Source organism: Panthera tigris, chromosome A1 (assembly GCF_018350195.1).
Source record: "Panthera tigris isolate Pti1 chromosome A1, P.tigris_Pti1_mat1.1, whole genome shotgun sequence".
In the NCBI taxonomy this organism is placed as follows: domain Eukaryota; kingdom Metazoa; phylum Chordata; class Mammalia; order Carnivora; family Felidae; genus Panthera; species Panthera tigris.
The window spans coordinates 188,807,157-188,817,225 of NC_056660.1; the positions used below are offsets into that span (position 1 = coordinate 188,807,157).

Sequence of the window (10,069 nt, forward strand, 5' to 3'; positions counted from 1 at the left end):
TATTCCTTTATTTCCTGTTTTTCCCAGTAGAATGTCCTACTTTTATTCACAAAATCCAGTATAGCACATTCTCAATAAATGCTTAGTTATATGGGAAGCACTCAGTAAGTCTTGATTTTTTTGTGTGTGCTCTTCTTGTTTGTTTTTTTTGATTTGTTTTGTTTTTGGTTTTTTGCTAGTGGTGGTGGGTTTGTGGGGGGGGGGGATTTGGGCTTTTTGGCTTTGGCTGGGGAGAGATGTTCTCAGATGGGATTCCTTAATCACTGTAAGGAACAACTGGTTCTAGTTTCTCAGACTTGAAAACAGTAGAGATGCACCAGGTGTGGGTCTAACTTATTACCCCCAAATGAAAGAGAGAGAGAGAGAGAGAGAGAGAGAGAGAGAGAGAGAGAGAGAGAACATAGATGACTAATAACATCTCAAAGTCACGAGAAGAGAGTAAATAACAAAAGCTATTACCTTTAAGAATAGATGGCTTTTGCAAGTGATCCACACCTCCAGGGGTTATCACTGTTGGATCTTGTTAACTGATTCCCTGCACTTTCCCCTCCTTAGCCACACCCTTTCTCTTATAAGAAAATTGAGGTCGCCTTCCTTCTACATTCCTTTTTTCCTTTTCCTACCACTTACTGGAGCATCGAGCATATGCCAACCACTGTGCTTAGTGCTTGCCATGTCCTGCTTCATTTAACCTTTACATCCACCTATAAGCAGCTGCTATTGTTATCCAAATTTTACAGATGAGGAAGATGACATTCAGAGAGAGAATAACTTCTTTCAAGGCTAGCAAGTATAAAGCCAGCTTTCTAAAACAGTTTTGTTTCTCCCCGAAGTCCATGCTCTTAACTACTATAACTTCTGCCTCCCCAAATTCACTTAGATTCTTCAATTCAACCAATATTCACCAGAACCTTCTAACGGAAGGATGAGGTAGTTGCTACGGAAACACAGGATAAGACACAGTCCATATCCTTAGATCTAAAAGGAAAGGCAGGATTTTCACATGCCAAACCAAGAACAAAGACTACAGTATATGAGTTCTTGGAGACATGAGGGTATGGAAAATAAGTGCTCTCAGAAGATGGGGCAGGGCGGGAGGGAAGAGAACATAACAGCAGACTTTAGTAAGGTGAAGAAGTTAAGAGGGGTGAACATTTGAACCTTACCCCCAAAATATGGCAATACAGTAGAATACTCCTCTATGTGCAGAGATACATGTGAGGATGATGTTTTCACTTATTTGTGCATTTATTTACTGCGCAAGATTTACTGATGTCTTATCAGGTGCCTGGAAAACTGCCGGGCTCTTGGCAGACTAAAATAAGTGCTTTGCAGGGGAAAGAGAACAGTGCTTGGCCAGTGAAGAGAACAGATCTGGGCTCAGTGAAACATGGGAGGCTGCCTTCCTGGCTCCAAAGATCCCATTAGAAAAAAAATGTGTTCAGCATTCTTTCAGCATACTACCCAGAGTATAAGAACATTGTGTCATCAGGAACCACTAAGTGTACCCTGGAGACCATCCATCCAGTACCAGGTCAGATTTCAGAGGTTCTTTTTTGGAACTGCCCTGGTGAGACAAACTACAGTAGTCAAAGGAGCAGGTCTGAATTTTGACCTCAAAACATGAGTTCTGTGTCTCTAGGTGAATAACTTAACCTTCTTGGAGCCTCCTTTTCCTCAATTATAAAATATAGAAGGTAATTCTCACTTCACAGCGTTGCAGTGAGGATTAAATGACATAAGATCTATAAAAATGCTGGCACATAATTGGAGCCCCAAAACTTAATAGTTCCTTTCCCTTCTCCATTTTCCTTAGAAAATAGTTTCTTGCTTTCTGAGCAAGGAAGTGTAAGCAATTGTGGTCTGATTTTTTTCTGAAACTGTAAGTTTCTTGATTTCACCCACCCCTGCTAAGTGATTCCAACCATTTAACTTCCTTTGCAGGGTCTTACCCTCCCTGAGCTCTCTCCAACATTCCCCTAGCCCCCAACCCACCCCACTTACCTTCATCTGTCTCCTAGATTCAAAGCTTCAGCTTCCCTACCCAGGGTTAGAATCTGCATCAAGTGTCTTAGACCTATTTGAGCTCATGTAGCAAAATCATTATAAAGGGTGATCCCCTGCTTTCCCCTGTAATAATCAGGCTCCCTCATTGGGATAAATGACTTGGCCATCAGGTTTATAGTTTACCCATTTGGGAACTGGATTATTGCTTCATAAAACTGTGCTACATGGTACTATTATCATTTAATTATATTGCCTAAAGAAAAAAAATAAAGATTGCCTTTTTGAGCACTACTCTCCAGTACTACCCAAGTTTTGTGGGAGCTGACTCCTTCAGCACATTTCCTGCCCTCAAATATCTTTACAGGTAAAAGGTCATTCTGTTTGGCATGCTCTTCTTTGCTGGGCACCTCTCCTCAAAAGAGTAGTTTGATCTCTTTTTTAACATGCTATTTCAAATCCCCCAGAAAAATGTGCTAGACTTTATGGCAACATTTTCCTTCCCAAAAGCATTATGTGTCTCATGGTCCTATATATATATGTGTATATATATGTATCTATATATATATATATATATATCCAGTATATATATATATACTGAGTCCCAACACTCAGTGCTAGAACTGAACTTCCTTGTATGCTACATGATTTTTAAAAAAGCACCTATGGAAATTGTTTTTACTGGTAAAATGCCAGTAGTTCCCCCTTAAAGATCCATTCTTTTGGGTTAATTTATTTTGTTTATTACAATTCAATTGCAATGGAAGCTGTCTTAGGAAGGGTGGAGTGGGGGGAGTGCAAAAGAACCAGGATCTGCTTTTAGTTGATTACTGTGGAACCTGGTGGTATTCCCCAGCTCAATATCTCTCCACTATCAATGGATTTGAAGTTTTTGAAAAGCTGTTACCCTGGGAGGATTAATAGAGTTAGTTTCATTTCCATTTTAGTATTAATAAATTTATCATGTCTGATAGGATCTTTCAAGAGACAATGCAAGTATTGATGATGGGGAAGCAAAGATGAAATGCTTTATGCTCAGCTCCACAAATCCTGCCGTGGTTCGGTGCAACTGTGGGTTATACACCATGGAGCAGTAAGTAAAATGTGGACCCATGAACTGAGTAAAACTTTGGGGAAGAATGAAGTCAAGAAGGGTTTGAATACCTGGTCACTTCAAGGTGCTTGAAGGAAGAGGAGAGTTTGTATGGATCTAGGGAGAAAGAAGAATATTCCAGAAGAGGGAAATGATGTAAGGTGAAGTACTAAGAATAAACATGAGCTGTGTCCTGGATGGCTTCCTAACTGGTCTCTTGCCCTCAATCTGGTCTCCACACTGCAGTCATAGTAATCTTTCTAAAACACATATATGATCTTCTCTTGACCCTATTAAAATCCCTCGTCATCTTCTCATTGCACTCAGACAAAAGTCCCAAATTTCTAGTACATGGACCAGGCTCTGTGCCTGGCACACCCCTCTCTCTAGCCTAATCTTGCACTGTTTTCTCCTCACTCTCTTCTCTCCACTCATAAATGCCAGAAAACAGAATAGCATCTTAATAATGGCTCTCTCGGGGTCATCAGCTTATGGGTAATTTCTGTATTTCTTTTTGCTTGTCTTTCAGTTTCTAAATTTTCTACAATGAACCAAGATTATGTTTTTAGTAATAATAGTATTTTTTTAAAGGGAATGGGAAGTGGCTTAGGAGGCAATTTTGCCAATAATACTGGAAGCTTTCAGGAGGGCAAGCAAGATAAAGGCTAACAGAATACAGGAGACACAGAGCTGCAACAATGAAACTGCCTAGAAGTGACAGAAATCAGGGAAGTCCTGGGGGCAGAACACAAAGTAAGGCAAAACTAAAAGTAAGGTAACATATAACACCTATTCTTCAGAAGAACATCTGGAAACATAGGGGAGACACAGAGCAGTGGTTTGGGAGGGAGGCAGAGTTTAAGTCCTTTTTTTGTTGTTGTTTTAATTTGATTTGAAGATTCTTTTCCTGTTTAACTTCTTTAAATTTAAAAAAATTTTAAGTGTATTTTTATTATTTATTTTGAGAAAGAGAGAGAACACATGCATGCACCTGCAAGTCAGGGGAGGGGGCAGAGAGAGAGAAAGAGAGAGAGAATTCCAAGCAGGCTCAGCACTGTCAGTGACATCCAACTGACTGAGACATCCAAGAGTCCCTGATTTGAAGATTCTTAAATATGTCTGCCCGTTAAGTGAAGTGCTCACCAAGAGCACTCCCCGTCTCTGCCTATATCACATGTGGCTTCTCAGTTGTTGTTTAGGGGATGATCTTCAAAGGTTACAAAATATTTTAAACAAACTTTGTTTTCAACCAAATTCAGCCAGGTTCCATTTATTAAATAAATAAATAAATATCTGTAAATGAAACTATCATAAAGATGAAGGTGGTTGGGAAAGGTCCATCTATTATCAACAAATGACTCAAGTCTCACTATGTCCAGCCTGCTTTATTATTTGTTGTTTCTCTAATTCCTTTCAGCCTCCGGATCTCTATATTGATACTAATCCACAAAAGTGATTCCCAGTGACCTCTGGAGGCTTTTCAGTCCAGCTCACAGAGATTCTATGAGTTAGGGGCTGGATAAATACATATTTGCAAAGAGCATTCCCCACCGGCCTCAGGAGTTGGAAAGGGTTATTTAATTACATCACAAAGAGGCTAAAGAAATAGATGGTTGGTGTCTTCAAGCTACATGAAAACTCCAAGAGCTAGCTATTCCAAATCTTACATTTAGAGCAGGAAGCTGAAGCCATGGGGGTTAGGATCTGTCCACTGTCCTCCACAAAATGACAGGTGAGCCAGGGTTTGAGAACACAGATATTCAATCTCTCAACCCAATGTTCTTTCTATCGGCCATCATTTTTCTGACAGTGCTCCTGACCAAAACAAACATCTCTCTCCTAACTCTCTAGAATTCCAGAGTTCCTGGAGAAATGGGCCTGATGGAGTTCTCTTTTGTATTATTATTATGGGGCGCCTGGGTGGCTCAGTTGGTTAAGCATCCACCTCTTGATGTGGGTTCAGGTTATGATCTTGCAGTTTGTGAGTTCAAGCCCCACATCAGGCTCTGCACTGTCAGTGTCAGAGCCTGCTTGGGATTCTCTCTCTCTCCCTCTCTCTCTGCTCCTCCCTCACCCCAATATAAATAAATAAACTTAAAAAAAAAAATCTTAGAAAATAAAAACCTGCCTTGGAAATGATAAACATGGTCACAAGCAGAATAAATTCCCAGCATTGTTAGAACCAGAGGCATCCCTTAGTGTTATCTGCCTATGTCCTATGTGCTGTATATCAATGAGACCTCTACACTTAATGGACTAAAATGGAATTACACATTAATTAAATGTGTTTAACAGTCTATTGGGCAGCACAGCTACTTCTGTGGTTGGTTGGTTGGTTGGTTGGTTGGTTGGTTGGTTGGTTGGTTTGTCCAGACCCTCAGAGCCAGATCTCATGCTCAGGTACAAACAGCTGGCTGATGGATAGCCATCATGTCCATGTGCCCAAGTGTAGTAAAAAGAGTTTCCTCGCTGCAAGTGGCAAAATCCTGCCTGAGGACCCTCCCTACTTCCTTTCCTTGGCCCCCTACAACTGTTTCTAGGCCCCTCCATAGGCCCTTTATATTTGGTCCTGCTTCTTAGGAGCTAGTCTTCTTAACCTCTAGCATCTTCTCTGATGACCAAATGACATCATGAGGTCAGCACAGGCCATAAAACTGCACAACTAACTCCTCTAAGGAAGCAACCCTGAGCTACAGAAGAGCAGAAGATTTGCACATCCTAAGAAGAATGTGATCTGATTTGGAGGGTAGGGGATGTGCCTTGGCTTTGTGCACCTTTTTCTTTTCAATTGGTCTTGTTATGACATAGCCCAGACATTCAGTCACCAAGAAGAGACAGCCTAAAAGTAATGTGATGAAACTGTTGTCTTTTAAAGGGTGAGCAAATGCATTTAACGATTAAGTTACCAAGGCTTTGATGAGAGAGCACCAGGACCTCAAGGGGAATATGGTCCCAAAATCATAAGCAGGACTTCCAATAGGTTAGCCCCATCCCCTGCCACCTTCACCCTTCCTCCTCCATGAATTCAACCAATTCCAAAGCCCATAACCCACGGAATGGAGACTGTGGTTTGGACAAAAGAATCTGAACACTGGAAAGTTCAAAAGTCAACCTGGGTCAGTCAATTACAATAGACGTAAGTGGCATCAAGGCTCCTAAGCATAGTTAAATCTGACTTTGGAGGACCTGCCACCAGGTGCCAGCTCACAGCATATCAGGACAAATAATCAAAGATCTTTACTCATGGGGATGGTGACCTTGTACTCCAGATTCATCTGATTTCATGTAGTTCTATTATTTTCAGTAAGTCAGTTGATTCCTAAATTATATCTCATGTGTATGCAAACGTGAACCAGAAACCAGAATAGTATAGTGATCAAGATAACAGATTTGTGAGTCAGAAAGACAAATGTCATTTATAAGCTTTGACTCTGATTAAGTCTCTTAACTTCTCTAAGCTTTATTTTCCTCATCTGTAGAGTAAGATATTCTTGATATTTACCTGACAGGATTGTGGGAAAATTAAAGGAGAAAAATCACATAAAAACTAAAAACAGTATTTACTCAATAAATATCAGGTATCATTATATAAGTAGACATGATTTTATTTTTAAACCTTTATGAGACCTTGATTAAAAATAAATTCACCTGGGTGACCACCTGGGTGGCTCAGTCGGTTAAATGTCTGACTTCAGCTCAGGTCATGATCTCATGGTTCACGAGTTTGAATCCCACATCAGGCTCTGTGCTGACAGCTCAGAGCTTGGAGCCTGCTTTAGATTCTGTGTCTCCCTCTTTCTCTGCCCCTCCCTTGCTCATGCTTGATATCTCTCTCTCTCTCAAAAATAAATAAAAACATTAAAAATTTTTTAAAATATAAATTCTCAAATCTAATAACACTTTGACTACAAGATCTAATTTTTGATTTGGAAACTAGTCATAGTAGATAGAGATAACTGGAAGAATCAACATGTAAAATGTAAATTAATCAACAATGCTCTTCTCTATTAAGTACATCATTTCTGTAGGACTCTAAATCTATTCATCAATTGCTTTTCCTCCTTATAAAAAATGCAATGCAAATCAACAAGGAAAGATAATAACTGAATACAGGTCAGGAGAACTTAACCCAGGTCTGGCTCTGCGATTAGCTGAATAACCTGTCCTTGACATACACTGTGAGATTTGGTGGCCTCTTATATAAGATAAGGTTTTGGGAATGTACCTGAAGGTACTTTCCAGCCCTAAGGTTCCAGTGATCACTCTTTCAGTGATTCAGTAAGATTCATAAATGGTAGTAAAGGGTTCTGACATCAGTGATTGACTTCTCCTCTTGGCTGTGCAGAAGGCTACAGGCCAGATGAAAAACAAGTATCCAGACAAACATGGGATGGAGTAAGGCAGCACTGACAAACTCTGCAAGGCGTGCTATTCAATTAGCAGGATGGCAGTGTCCTGGGCTGAGTCTATAAGGCAGTAGTTACCTCTGCAGCTAGTCCTCTGTCCCCAGGAATGGGGCCTCCACATACCTATCAAGAAATTACCCATATCCTTCCGGCACATGGAGTGTTGGCAGCAAGGGAAATCCTGGCTCTAATCCAGGCCATGAGGCAAACCTCATCAATATGAGAGTAAGCCCTCAGCTTATCCCAACATCATTGTTCCTGGAAATAAAACTATCATCAAAATGTCTTCAAATGGAGTGCAGCCATGATGCAGTCCCTGAAAGTATGGCAAATAAATGTTTCTCCAGATGCAGTGCTCAACCATGAACCAATAGCAATTATCATTAGTTCATCACAACACCAAGAACCCATATGAAGCCTCAGAAGTCTTTTACTTTTTTTTTTTTTAATTTTTTTTTTTTAACGTTTATTTATTTTTGAGACAGAGAGAGACAGAGCATGAACGGGGGAGGGTCAGAGAGAGGGAGACACAGAATCTGAAACAGGCTCCAGGCTCTGAGCTGTCGGCACAGAGCCCGACGCGGGGCTCGAACTCACGGACCGCGAGATCATGACCTGAGCCGAAGTCAGCTGCTTAACCGACTGAGCCACCCAGGCGCCCCAGAAGTCTTTTAAATATCAATGAATTGTATGTGCATCAAATTTAAAGCCTACTTGTCATAGCTAATACAATTTTAAATTGGATATAAAATAATATATATACAAACATGATATTAGCTATGCTTTTTTTAAGTTTTTTTATTTATTTTTAGAGAGAGATTGAGAACACAGCAGGGAGGAAGAGAGAGACAGAGAGAGAGAGAGAGAGAGAGAGAGAGAGAATCCCAAGCAGGCTTCACACTATCAGCACAGAACCCCATGTGGGACTTGAACTCACAAACTGTGAGATCATGACCTGTGCCGAAATTGAGTCAGTTGCTTAACTTCCTGAGCCACCCAGGTGCCCCTAGCTATGCTTTTTAAAACATGATAAAATACTAAGATTATCTCTGGGTGGTAGAATTACAGGTCTTTTTTTCTTATATTTTCCAAATATTCTGCAACTGACCTGTATTACTTTTATACTCAGAAAAAAATAAGAGTTTAACAACAACAAAATCACCTTGACTGTTCTTTGACAATGTTTAAGAGAGACTACCAAGCTTGTCCATTCATTTGGGAGACTAATTTGAATGAATTGAATGCTACATTGAATTTGCTCCTTTGAAATGTCATTCCTATGACAGACAGTTTAAATCAAAGAGTAGTGTAATATTGCCAGAAAAATAGAAAATCAGAAACCCTAAATCCTACTCCTAGTTCTGCTCTCTAACTAGCTTGAGATTGTGACCAAGTGACAGCTTCTCTGGGCCTCAGAGTATGGGACTAGAATCAAATCACCCATGTCTAAATCCTGCCTCTTTTGCCTTCTACCTGTGTGACCTAAGGCCAGCAACTTAATCTCCCTGAGCCTCAGTTGCCAATTCAGAAATTGGGAATAATAATTGTCACTGCTTCCCAGGACCATTGTAAAAATAAAATAAGAGAGTCTATGGAGGCCTTTGGCCTCATGCCAGGCACTCTGGAAGTGCTCAGGGAACACTAGCTGGAATCATTATTATTACCTTTCCTGTCCCAAAGCAGAAGGAAAGCAAACATGTTTTTGAGGGGGGCCTTCTGTGGGAGGAACCATGTCTCTGCTCTTCAGTGCTTTGCCAGAGGCCTATCCAGTTCTTCCCCACAGAAGCCCAAACTCTCCACAATGACCAAGTTCTTTTTGCCTTCCCTTGACACTCATTTATTTCCCACTCTTCCTCCTAAGCAGCTTCTGAGATCATCAGGTTTCCCTGGGGGAACAGGAAGGGGGTAAAAGAAAGCATGTGGTTCCTGCTGACATCCATAGAACATCAAGATGACCCCTCTTACCTTTAAAAGAAATGGTTTGCGTGTGTGGCCCAAGACAAAGGGAGTAATGTTGACTTTTACTTGTTAGACACTATCTCGGATCTCCTGGGTTTGTTTGATGAATTGTTTTGGGTAGATAAAATATCCCTGTTCCCACTCTCCCCGATTCTGCCACTGGGAGCAGATTAACAAAAAATGTGCTCTTCACATCGGAAAATGCAGCCCTACAAAAACAGTTCTTGAGGGAGAAAAATTTTTTTGTCTCTGCTGATAATGTTCCCACGCTTTGTGGACAGCCCATGCTGGCCTGAATTTGGGGTCACCTTCTCTCATTTGGAAGTGTCAGGAGGAACTTAGGGTTGAAGACCCTACACACAGTTTGCAGCTAATGCTTCAACGGATGGAAGACAGGCCCAGGAAATCCATGGGGAATGAAGAAGACCAACCCCTACCCTCTGTGACTCATGAGCCTACAACAGAAAAGGAAGGACGAGAGTGACCTTTGGCTACAGGAAAAAAGAGCTTAGAGAAAACACAAATAACAGTTGCAAGAGGCTGTATAGCCCAGAGGTTAAATGTATCATGGGCTTTGAAGTCCAACAGGCTTCAGTTCCCATTCTTG

General features: G+C 40.8%; 1 long non-coding RNA gene across 1 annotated transcript; it reads left to right on the forward strand.

Annotated features, from left to right (window-relative positions):
- The first annotated feature begins 971 nt into the window (after positions 1-971).
- LOC122240500 lies at positions 972-3,293 on the forward strand. The gene is made up of 2 exons (XR_006220313.1): positions 972-1,055; positions 2,979-3,293. It is a non-coding gene; the product is annotated as an uncharacterized LOC122240500 (long non-coding RNA).
- Positions 3,294-10,069: the final 6,776 nt, after the last annotated feature.